The sequence below is a fragment of the Rattus rattus genome, chromosome X (genome assembly GCF_011064425.1).
Source record: "Rattus rattus isolate New Zealand chromosome X, Rrattus_CSIRO_v1, whole genome shotgun sequence".
Classification (NCBI taxonomy): Eukaryota; Metazoa; Chordata; class Mammalia; order Rodentia; family Muridae; genus Rattus; species Rattus rattus.
This window is the reverse complement of record NC_046172.1, coordinates 23522921-23536171: the sequence shown is the minus strand read 5'-3', so window position 1 is coordinate 23536171 and position 13251 is coordinate 23522921. Positions and strand designations below refer to the sequence as shown.

Sequence of the window (13251 nt, the reverse complement as noted above, 5' to 3'; positions counted from 1 at the left end):
ACCAATAGAAAAAGAAAGGAAAACCTAAAGGCAACATTTTTGAGCTGGAGCAAGCCTTGGACTCCAGCTGTAAAATTCCAGGAAATGGCATGGGCAAAATTATTCACTGAGCTGCTTTTTGAATATGCAACTAGTAATATCTAGATGAAAGCTGCAATGTTCAATCTCTTCCATATCTAAGGCTCCTTCCTCCTAAATTATTCTTCAAAAAATTGAGACTGGGTCTCATGTAGCCCAGTTGTTGTTATTATCTTGATATGTTTCTTAGATAGGGTCTCCTATATCCCAGGTCTCATGTAGCCCAGGTTGCCCTCAAGCTCGCAGTGTAGTTGTGATGGTCAATACTGATTGTCAATATGACAAGATCTAGAATCATCCATGAGGGAGCTTCTAGGCACACTTGAAAGGGATTTTCTTGATTGCCTTAATTGGCATTAGAAGAAGATCCACCCTAATTGTGGAGAGTGCTTTCTGTCAGCAGCCCACGTGTAATATGGTCTGAGGCAGAGGATGCTTTGGTTTTTTGGTTGTTGTTTTGTTTTGTTGCCTCTTTGCCTTTCCGTCTTGCTGCCCAGTTCATCTGTCCTGTTGGCATTTAGACTGGTGAATTCATCTACCCTGTTCATGTTTTGCTGACAAGAATGTCTGTCCTGTTCCCGCTGCTTCTGCCTCTGTTGCTGCCACTCTCTCCTGTCATTAGAACTCAGCTTCTTTGGCTTTGCAATATGAATTAAAGACCAGTGGCCTGTCCTCAGCTCCAGACTGGAATCACTAAGGCAGTAGATTGTATCTCTTCAGTGTGAGGACCACTAGTGTTGGACTACCCAGACCATGTTATGTAAGCCAATGGAATACCCATCCCTATTTTAAAAAAGAATATTTTTAATAGGTATAGGTGTCTTGCCTGCATGTGTATTTATGCACCATGAGTCAGAGCTCCTGGGACTGGAGCTATGGATGGTTATGAGGCCCCATGTAGGTGCTGGGAATAAGAACTAGGGTATTAAGCGTTGAACTATCCCTCCAGACCACCCCCCAATATATACTCATTCTGTCAGTCTGTTGACAAACCTCTCTCTCCAAAACTACATACATTACAATTCATAACCATAGCAAAATTATAGCCATGAAGTAGTAATGAAAATAATTTTATGAGTGGGTTTAGCACAACTGTATTAAAAGGTCAAACAAAGCATTAGGATGGTTGAGAACCACCGCTCTAGAAGGAAGAGGAGGAGGTGCAGTCCCACAATACCCGGCAGAGGGCAGGTGGGTGGGTGGTTAGTGTCTGATCTGAGCGGCAGCGCTCCAGTCCCTGGTGGACTCATCTGCCTCTGTCTCTTTAACATAAGAGGAAGCGATGAGAAGGGGTGGAAAATGGCAGAGCTGCAGATGTTACTAGAGAACCATTGCTCTAGAGAAAGCTTCAGTAATATAGTACCCAAGGGTGACCTTGGGTTTCTAATGAACTGGCTCCACAAGACTCTGGAACCTCACTGGAAAGGACCTCACACCATGATCCTGACCACACCTATGGCTGTTAAGGCAGAGGGCATCAGGACGTGGATACACCACTCCCACATTAAGCCTGCTAGAAAAGAGGGTCCAACAGTTGAGGTCCCACAGGAATGATGGAAGATCACCCCATACCCTGTTGATCCTCTGAAATTGCTTGCTCCCATGCTTCTGATCCTGCTTGCCTGCTGCTTACTCTTTGCTGCACCAGCCACTAGCCCCCTTACTATCTGTGTACTCCAAGAGGGTGATGCAACAACCTTGTCGTCAAGTTCAAAATGGCGGCAAGAAGGCTGATTGGATTGCCAGTTCTTAACTCCTCTGCCACCGGACTAACACAGAACTGTTGGTTACTGGACAAGGAGTCTGCATTGGATATAAGGTACCCCCAGACAATTCCCATCTCTGCAACTGCACTGTAACCCTTACTGTTGCAGGACACATGCTGCCCCCAGAGAATGCTTGGTGGGCTTGTACCTTGGGGCTTACTCCATGCATTTATGGCCTGGTTTGTAAATGACTGAGAATTTTTGTGTTCTAGTTCAGCTTGTACCTAGAGTGACCTATTCCTCTGGTGGGGATGTCATCAACCACCTAGCACCTCCAAACAATCAGGTTAAAAGGGTGGCCATTTCCACTGTGTTACTAGAACATAGAGCTGACTGGAACTGCTAGTGTAGGGGCCTCAGAAACATCTCAAGGATTTGAGATGGCCCATTACTGAAAGGGCCTTAGGGTCTTAGGTTTTTTTTTGTTTGTTTGTTTGTTTTTTGTTTTTTTGTTTTTTTTTTTTTTGCTGTAAACAGACACCATGACCAAGACAAGTCTTACAAGGACAACATTTAACTGGGGCTGACTTACAGGTTCAGAGGCTCAGTTCATTATCATCAAGGTAGGAGCATGGCAGCATCCAGGCAGGCATGGTGCAGGAGGAGCTGAGAGTTCTACATCTTCATCTAGAGGCTACTAGTGGAAGACTGGCTTTCAGGCAGCTAGGATGAGGGTTTTAAGCCCACACCCACAGTGACACACCTATTTCAACAAGGTCACACACCTCCTAATAATGCCACTCCCTGGGCCAAGCATATACAAACCATCACATTCCACTCCCTAGCACCCATAGACTTGTTCAAACACATGAGTCTATTGGGGCTGTACCTACCCATAGCATAATGCAAAATAATTCCAAAGCCCCCATAGTCTACAGCAGTCCCAGCAATATTAAAAGTCCAAAGTTCAAAGTCTTTTCTGAGATTCATCCAATCACTAAACTATAACCCCAAAGCAAGGGATGAAAGCAGCTGCGTAAACTCCAAACTGCTCTTCAGCTCTGATGTCAAAGTGATCTTCAGATCTCCAACTCCTTTTTCATCTTTGTTGACTACAATACACTTCTTTCTCCCGTTAGCAGTTTTCCTCAGCAGAGAGCCCATGGCTCTGGCATCTTGAACATCTTGGGGTCTCCAAGGCAACTTCAGCTTCACAGCTTCTCGTTCCAATGTCTGGAATCTACACATGATCTTCTGGGATCCTCCAAAGGGCTGGTGTCACTTCTTCATCTCTGCCCTCTGTAGCATTTTAAGCTCAGGTTGATCCACTCCACTGCTGCTGCTGTTCTTAGTGGTCATCCCATGGGACTGGCCTCTCCAATACACTGGAGTTTCCATTGCAACTAGACTCCACCTGTAAGCCTCTTTAGGCTCTCTTCATAGTGCCAAGCCTCAACTCCTTTGCATGACCCCTTCAGTCCTGGGCCATTAACTGCAAGTGAGGCTGTACCTTCACCAATGGCCTTCCATGACCTCTCACAATGTCAAGTCTCAGTTGCTCTTCATGGCCCCCTTATACCTTTAAAACCAGTATCACCTGGGTGACTCTTACACATTACCAAATAAAGCTGCGGCAGCAGGTACAACCTTGGCTATCTCTGGAACACAGCTTCTTTGTGCTCTCAGAAAACACTCCCCAGAAGGTATCACCTCACCTCAGTGATGTCTCTTTGCGTTTACATACTGAGTCTGGGGTGTCATTCTTCAGCAAATCATGGATCCTTGCATTAGTATGTGTCTATATGATGTGTTTTGTATATGTGGCCATGTGTGTGTCACAGCAAATATGTTGAGGTCAAAGGACAGCTTATGGGAATTGGTTCTCTCTTTACACCATGGGTTTCAGGGATTTGATTCAGGTCATCAGGCTTGTTTAGCAAGTGTGTTTACCATCTTGCCAGGCCTATCAATCATTCATATATATATATATATATATATATATATATATATATATATATATAGTGTGTGTGTGTGTGTGTGTGTGTGTGTGCGCGCGCGCGCACGCGCATGTGTAAATGTGAGAAGTGGAAACTTAAGGGTTCTTTGGAGAGTCAGTTGTGTTGGATGGCGCTTTGCTGGGGTAAACACATGAAGGAACGTTGCACTGAAGTAGACACAGGTGAAAGACTAAGGCAGACTCGTAAAGGAACGTTTCACTGTAGCAGACACAGGAGAAAGGATGTTCTGCTAAAGCAAGCACAAGAAAGGAGACGTGATGAAGGATTCTTCCATAAGGACAAGCATGTATTGGTTTACCCTACAATGCATAGATGAGCTCCATTGTCAGGACTCCACAGCCTGGTGATATACCTCAGTTTCTTGCCACTTCCATAGACTCAGCTGACTGGCAGAGTGATGTCAGCTGAGACAGACTCACATGCTGAGGCGAGACACAGGTGAGGCAAGGCCCATGGAGGGAGTATAAAAGGACTCACGAAGGACAGTGATGGAGATTGAACTTGGCTTGCTTGTGTGACACTTGGTCTCTAGTCTTTGCTTCCCTGAGAGAGACGTAGTCGAGAACTTCTCCTGGTGTCCCTCCTGGTCCCTCCTGCTAACTTGCGCTGAAGCTAAGGCCTGGCTCTCTGCTAGGTCATACCACCACTGTTGATTTGTGTTTCCTACTGAACTGAACTGCTGGTATATCCGTGAAGTGAGTGGATCAAGCTGCTGCTGCTGACCTGTGAGCTGAACTGCTGATTTCCAGACAACACAGATGGGAATCGCTACAAAGAACCTTTCTAAACAGGTCCACTTCCCCCATATCCTTTCTTTCCCAATACCTCTGGTGGGTGGTGAGTTATAAGGGAGGTTAAAGTGTTTAAAAATTTAGTGTTTAATGATGATTAAAAGTAGACATTGAAAAAATTAAAGTTACATGTCGAGGAGGGGAGGGTATGGCTATACCCAGCTGGGGATTTGAACTCAGTTCACTTTCCATTTATTTATTTATTTGTTTGTTTGTTTGTTTGTTTATTTATGCTTCAGCTGCTGTTTATTGACAGTCAGGTGGGCACTAGAGCAACAGGACTTGAATACAAGGTTGCACTGAATACAAGGTGGAGAATGGAGTGTCTGCTGTGACAGCAGTGGATGCACTGGGGGGTTGGGGGGCAAAGCTTTTGGGAAAGCAAATTAGGGCCAGGGCCAAAAATCATCTACACCGGAACCCTGGGCCCCACGCCCTCAACCCTGCTCTTGCTGTCTCCTGACTCCAGGCCAGGGCTGGGAATTCTCTGGACAACTTTCTACAGGAGCATAGTACACAGAGATGATGCTGCCCTTTTGTGATAAAGTCAGAGGGTTTCCAATCCTGCATTCCTCCTTCACCTTTGGCTCAGGTAGGGCCATAAAAATTACCTGGTCTCGGGGCTGGAGCGATGACTCAGAGGTTAAGAGCACTGACTGCTCTCCCAGCAACCACATGGTGGCTCACAACCATCCGTAATGGGATCTGATGCCCTCTTCTGGTGTGTCTGAAGACAGCTACACTAGCTGCAGTGTATTCACATGCATTAAATAAATAAATTAATTAAAAGAAATAGCTGGGCTCTATCGTATGTTTCAGACATCAATTTTCCCTGGTGTCCCAGCCCACCAGCGCCACACTATGGCCCAGAGTGAGCACTACAAGCATTGCTGGATTAATGGAAAGGACAGGGGAGGGGAAGGGACGGGGGCTAGAAAAGGGGCTCCAGAAGGTCCCCAAGGTACAGTCACTACATGCATGGTGTTGGTGAAGCCAGAGCCAGGGCGCCACCTGGCCGGCACAATGACCATATCTTCCTTGTTGTAGAAGCCTTGGGCCTTGTCAACATTCATGGCCAAGTTCAGAGCCAGCAGCTCCATGCCGCCATGACTGACACCTACCTTCCTGGAGCACGCCCAGCAACACTGGCATCATTTGTACCATTGGCCCTGCTTCCTGGTCTATGGAGATGCTGAAGGAGATGATTAAGTCTGGAATGAATGCGGCTTGGCTGAATTTCTCTCATGGAACCCATGAGTACCATGCAGAGACCATCATAATGTCCATGCAGCCCAGAAAGCTTTGCATCTGATCCCATTCTCTACCGTCCCATTTTGGTGGCTCTGGACACAAAGGGACCGGAGATCCCCACTGGACTCATCAAGGGCAGCGGTACTGCAGAGTTGGAGCTGAAGAAGGGAGCCACTCTGAAGATCACCCTGGACAACGCCTAAATGGAGAAGTGGGACGAGAGCATCCTATGCCTGGACTATAAGAACATCTGCAAGGTGGTGGAGGTGGGCAGTAAGATCTACATGGACGATGGACTCGTTTTGCTGCAGGTGAAGGAGAAAGGTGCTGACTTCCTGGAGACAGAGGTGGAGAATGGTGGCTCCTCAGACAGCAAGAAGGGGTTGAGCCTGTCCAGAGCTGCTGTGGACCTTCCCGCCATGTGAAAAGAGGACATCCAGAATCTGAAGTTTGGGGTGGAGCCGGATGTAGACACAGTGTTTGTGTATTTTATTTTATTTTATTTTAATGTTTTATTTACATGCTTTAATATGCAGCAAGGAGAGGGTGGGGACCTGGTAGTCACTGGGTTCTAGGACAGCCAGGGCTCTGCAGAGATTTTTTTTTCAAGATTTATTTATTTTATGTATGTGAGTACACTGTCAATGCTCTTAACTACTGAATCATCGCGCCAGCTCCCTCCTTTTCTTTTTTTTTTTTTTTTTTTTTGGTTCTTTTTTTGAGCTGGGGATCGAACCCAGGGCCTTATGCCTTCCCAGGTGAAAGCGCTCTGCCACTGAGCTAAACCCAACCCCTCCTTTTCTTTTTTTAAAGGCACTATTCCATTGCAGTTAGTTTTAGTTGTTAACTTGAAACACCTACTAGGAAGGCCTCTCAATTCATGATTTGCCTCCATTAGGTTGGTCTCTGAGCATGTTGATAAGGCATTTTCTTAACTGTTAATTGATGTAGGAGGACCTAGCCCCTTGTCGATGGTGTCATCCCTGGACAGATAGGCCAGGACTGTATAAGAAAGGTAGCTAAGCAAGCCAGTAAGTGCTGCACTAGGTAGCTTTATGTCAGGTTGGTACCAGGAGAGGGGGTATTGCTGTCCTAGACCTGATGGTGTTTTTGAGAGGATTGTGGAAGGACTTTGGAACTTTGGGCTAGAAAAGTCATTGAGTATTGAAAGCTTGATGATCTGCTCTGTGGTAGCTTGGAAGATAAGAAAGTTGAGAGTAGTACAGACTGTGGTGGCCTGGTTTATGAAGTTTCAGAGAGATGCAAAGACTCCACTGGGCTTTTGGTGTGGTTCTGTGGTTCTGGTTAACTGGGGCTGAAGAACCAGCTGTGGCTGACAAGATACTAGAACCTCCAAAGTGAAACCTTTGCTTTGCTGTAGCTGAGGTATTAATGGTGATGGGGAAGGGACCAGTGTCACTGAGGTGAAATCTTCTGGAAAGTGTTTCCTGATAGCACACAGAAGCTGTGTTCCATACATGGCCAAAGTTGTGTCTTGTGTGTCAGCTGAACTTGGTGGTGTAAGAGTCACCCAGGTGGTGCTGGCTTAGAAGGTGTGAAGGGTGAGGAGAGCAGCTGAGGCTTGGCACCACGAAGAGAGCCGAGGAGAAGCTATCAGTGAAAGGGCAGCCCAGTTGCAGTAAGGGACCCCAACAGTTTTGGAGAGCTAGTGCTATGGGATGACTACCAAGAACAGCAGTAACAATGGAGTAGAGCCAGCCAGAACCTAGAAGAAAAATTATGTGTGCAGCCAAAGGCAGAGGTGAAGTGACACAAGACCCTTAACAGAGCCCAGAAGATTGTGAGTGAATCCCAGGCAATTGGACATTGAGTTATTTACATTGTTGTTCAGTTTTCTTTTGTTCAGATTGTGACTGTTCCCTGGTCCTTCACTGTTGAAGAAAGTATTTAACTTTCATTTTTACAGGAGCTCACGGTTGAGAGACCTTGAACTTTTGAAAGAGATTTGGATTTTTAAAGAAATTGGATGTTTTAGAGACTGAACTTTTAATGTGTTTGAACTTGTAATAACTGGGACTTTATTTATGTTTTGGCCAGGCAGTGGTGACACACACCTTTAATCCTAGCACTTGGGAAGCAGAGGCAGATGGATCTCTGTAAGTTCAAAGCCAGCCTGGTCTACAGAGTAAGTTCCAAAACAGTCAGAGCCACATAGAGAAACCCTATTTCAAAAAAATTGTTATATATTGTGATATTAATACCCCATCTTGGGGGTTGGGGATTTAGCTCAGTGGTAGAGCACTTGCCTAGGAAGCGCAAGGCCCTGGGTTCGATCTCCAGCTCTGAAAAAAAAAATACCCCATCTTGGGGATAAATGAGCAAGAAAAGATCGCAATTGAAAAGTGATGTTTGTGTGTCAAGTTGAAAAGGGGCCATTTGTACGGCTAGTTTTATGTCAACTTGATACAAGCTAAAGTCATCAGAGGAAGTCTCAATTGAGAAAAATGCTTCTATAAGATTCAGCTCTAGGGCATTTTCTTAATTAGTGACTGATGAAGAATGCTCCACCTCATTCTAGGTGAAGCCACCCCAGGCTTATGATTGTGGGTTCTATAAGAAGCAGGCTGAGCAAACCATGGGGAGCAAGCCAGTAAGCAGCACCCCTCTTGAAGGCACTGAGGTAGCAGAATAAACTCCCTTTTGTTCTCTTTTTTTCAAAGCAAATTCTTTTAATGAGAATTCGGGATTAAATTTTAGAGAGACCCAAGGTCATATTTCCATTCGGGAACTTGATAGAAAAAAATTTAATTTGAGCTGTTATTAGCAGGTGGCAGGAGCCACCTTCAAATGAATCTTCAAATAGGAAAACACTGTTTCACCACCTGTTGGGGATAAGTTGCAAATGGAATAATTCAGTATGGTTTGTAGCTATTTTGATGACTATCTCTCTGGGATCCTTTCCCATAACCACTTGCTGATGGCTATAATCACCATATCCATAGTAGTAGTTGTAACTAGTGTAGTTATATTCAAAACCACTGTAACCTTGGCTGCTATAGCCAAAATTGCCATAGCCTTGAGTCCAATAGTTACTACATCCCTGGTTCCAGTTTTGACTGGGGCCACCACCTCTTCCACAAGCTGTTCCTGCAAACCCTCCTCTGGATCCCTACTGCTGCTGTTTCGGATACCGTTCCCTTACCATGGCTACTTTTATTTCACATTTACTAAGACCAACATTGTGGTATTTCTTTTTTTTTTCTTTTTTTCGGAGCTGGGGACCGAATTCAGGGCCTTGCGCATGCTAGGCAAGCGCTCTACCACTGAGCTAAATCCCCAACCCCCCTTGTGGTATTTCTTTTCCATTATCTTCACTGGCTCCTCATCCTTAAAGGTAATAAAACAGAACCACGCCTCTTACTGGTCTTGTCCATAGGGAGCTCTATGGATTCAACTTCACCAAAACCATCAAAGTACTTTTACTTTCTCTTTAGGTGTGTCTAGAGAAAGGCCACCAATAAAAATTTTTTGACGGGCTCTTTTGTTTTCATGGCTTTGGCTATTTTAGGATCAATGACTTTCCCATTCAATTTATGTTCTTTCTGATCCATGACCTTATCTACACTCTCTGACATTTTAAATAGCACAAAGTCAATTCCTGTGATCGCCCTGTGATAGGATCTAACTTCAGAGTGCAGTCTACAATGTCACCAAATTTGGAAAAGTAGTCCTTCAGAACTTTGTGGTGTCCCAGCTAAGGCCTCCTATAAACATTTTCCATTCTTCCCATTATGCCATCGCTGCTTCCAGTGTGTCCTGGGAGGAGCTTGAATGGCCTTCATCCTCCCAGTGTTGATCTTGGCCCCCTCAGCTTCCTTGGTGTCCTCAGAGCCAACCATGCTCCCGCTCTACCTCTCAAGGCACACAAGACAAGGCACATGCGCCTCTTTCCAGTCTGGCCTCCTTGCCTCCCACTCTGTGTCCCCAGCTGCACTAAAAAAGATTTCGTAGCAGCGGTTACTCTTGCCTCCTCCTCCCTTTAATGGCACGGCTGCTGACCACCTAAAATGGCCCTCCATTTGGTTCTCAAGACCCCATTCTAAGTTTTCTTGCCCTTAGAGAGGTATGGCCCCCACCCTTGAGGTCTGAGAAAAATCACAAAATGTCCCTGGCAGTAGCAAAATAGACACAGCAGCTACAGCTAGCTGCTAACAATAGCCTTAGAAAACAAGTCGTTCCCAGGCCAAGACAGTACTTTTTTGATGCAGGCTCCCTCCTTATGGTTTAACCAGATGCTGTAAACCAAATAGCTTGAAGGCCAACATTCCTTTACCCTCTCATGTAATGCCTAGGGTTGGAAACCTCTGCTTGCAGTTTTTTCCTTTACAAACGCCCTTCACCTAGACCTGGGGGTCACTCTCCTATCCTGTTGGATCAAGAAGGTCTTTGGCCCAAGCTCAAGAGCTTGAATAAAGACTCTCATGTACTTGCATCAGAGTTGTGGTTCCTGTTGGTCTCTCTGTAGGTTTTTGCAATCTGAGCACAACACTTTAGCTTCTGCACCTGTTCCTGCCTCCAGGTTCCCACCCTTTGTGAGTGCCTGCTCTCTCCACTGTTGAGGATGAACTGTTATTTTGTTTTTGTTTCTCTAGATGAGAGTTTCTCTGTATAGCCCTGGCTATCCTGAACTCCCTCTGTAGACCAGGCTGGCCTTGAACATAGAGATCTGCCTGTCTTTGCCTCCTGAGTGCTGGGATTAAAGGCCTATGCCAACACTGCTGGTGATGAACAGTTATATGAGAATTGTCGGGGTTTCTGAATCCACTTGACCTTACCAAGTCTGGTGGCATGGTCCAATGTCCCACAGTGAGTGAATAAACCCCCCTTTTCCCAGTTGCCTTTGATCATGGCAATTCATCACAATAGTAACCCCAAGACTGCTGTGTTCCTCTGTTGGTATCTGCTTCCAGCTCCTGTCCTGAGTTGCTGCCTTGGCTGCCCTGAAATGTACTGTAAACCTGTAAACCAAATAAACTGTTTCCTCATTCAAGTTGCTTTTGGTCAGGGTTTAATCATGGCAACAGAGAACCAAACTAAGACAGGCAGAGTCTCATGATAGCCTAGGTATCATGTAGCACAGGCTGGCTTGGAATTTACTATGTATTCAAGAAAGACCTTGAACTTGGATTTTTCTGCCTTACTTCCCAAGTATTGAGATTACAGGCGTGTTCCACCATAGCCTGTACATCTGTGCTTCAGATGGAACCCAGGGTTTCCTGAGTGTTAGGCAAACATTCTACCAAGCAATCTACATCTCTAGTCCAACATTCGGTCTCTTGATCTTTACTGTGGCTTCCAGAGCATTCTTTTTATTCTTGGTTAGACTGAGGACATACTTTAGAGGTAGAACACTTGCTGAGCATGTGTAAGGCCATGGCTTTAATCTCTAGCATAGAAAATATACAAAATAGTGTCGAGATAGTTTCTACAATTTCCTTTTAAAAATCCTCCATTTATGTACATGTGTGTGCACCTGTCTGCATGTGCGCCCTGTGCACGCAGGGCTGACAGATGCCAGAATATGACATCAGATCCTCTGGAATGAGAATTACAATTTTGAGCTGCTTGATGTGGGTATGGGGAACTGAACTTAGGTCCTCTGCAAGATCAGCAAGTGCTCTTAACCACCAAGCCATCCTTTTTTTTTTTAAAAAGTATTTATTTATTAGTACACTGTAACTGTGTTCAGACACACCAGAAGAGGGCATCAGATCTCATTACAGATGACTGTGAGCCACCATGTGGTTGCTGGGAATTGAACTCAGGACCCCTGGAAGAGCAGTCAGTGCTCTTAACCACTGAGCCATCTCTCCAGCCCCTACCCCCCATCCATCCTTTCAGACTCAGATTGTCTACTTTTCAAAAAAAGCCTTTAAACAAAATCAGTCTGCTTGCTCCACACATCCATTCCTCACATTCCTATGCAAAGGCCACTATTTTTATTTTTATTTTAATTTTTATGTCTATAGGTATCTTGTCTGCATGTGTGCCTGTGTACCACATTTGTGCGGTGCCCAAGGAGCTCAGAAGAGGGTATCAGTTCCCGTGTGAGCTGCTATGTATTTGCTGGGAATTGAACCCACTTCCTCTGCAAGAGCAGCCAGTGCTCTTCACTAACTGCTGCTCGTGTCTCTCTAGCCCTTCTTTTCACTCCTTTGGAAGTAGTCATTTCAACTTGCTGTTATATTTGTTGCCACAAATACATTGTTGATAGTTTAAGATCTCATTTAGTCCATACTGTCCTCCAATTCAACTACATAGTGAGGATGACCATGGCCATTTAATATTCCTGCCTCTACCTCGACATTGCTGGGATTACAGGTGTTTACCACACTTTCCCCCCTTTCTCCCTCCCATCCTTTTTTTTTTTTCTTTTTTGTTCTGTGAATTGAACTTTGGGCTTTATGTATACTAGATAAGCACTTTACCACTGAACTATATACACAACTTTTGCTTGTTTTGACAGGGTCTTGATATGTAGCCCACACTATGTTTAGAATCCATACCTTCTCTTGCTGCAGGTTTCTGAGTGCTGCTATACCATTACCTAATAACCTTTTCAAACCTTTTATTTGGTAGTGGTATTGGAACATATGTCTGTGACAGCACTGACAGAGATCACGGATGATCTGACCTGGCTGTGGAACTCCACAGTCCCAATATTCAGTTGAGCTCAAATCAACATGAATGAGGAAGAGGCTGGGGAGCTGATCCAGCAGCAGGCTTCACACCAGCACTCCCTGGATGACGAGAGGCTGCTGTCAATCTTGGATTCCCCTTCATCTTTCAGAAGCAATGATCTGCCAGACTCAGTTTATAGTGGAGTCTCACTGATGCCTTCCACAAATGCAACAACAGTGTCTGAGTCCAGGTTCCCAACACTGTCTCCCACCATAACCTCCTTGACACATGGAATGCTACCTGTACACGCCTTCCTCTGAGGCTCAGGCTATGTCTCTCTTTATGGGTCAGATGTTGAATCCCAGTGATCCTTGTAGCTTTTATATATCCCCTCTTGAATCCCAGGTATTTCAGACTTTTAAAAAAACATTTATTTAATGTATATGCATATGCTGTTGCTAACACAGCATTAGAGGGCACCAGATTCCATTATAGATGGTTATGAGCCACCATATGGTTGCTGGGATTTGAACTCAGGACCTCTGGAAGAGCAGTTAGTGCTCTTAACCACTGAGCCATCTCTCCAGCCCCAGACGTTTTTATATTGGTTATTTTATTTATTTACATTTCAAATGTCCCACTTCCTGGTTTCCTCTCAACAAACCCCCACATTCCACCCTCCCTCCTCTTTGCCTCTATGAGGGTGCTCCCCACCCACCCACCTATTCTTGCCTCACCACTATAGCATCCCCTTACACTGGGGTT

General features: G+C 45.1%; 1 pseudogene; it reads right to left on the bottom strand.

The window, feature by feature from the left end:
• Positions 1–8685: 8685 nt before the first annotated feature.
• On the bottom strand, positions 8686–9704 carry LOC116889061 (annotated as a pseudogene).
• Between the last annotated feature and the right edge of the window lie 3547 nt (positions 9705–13251).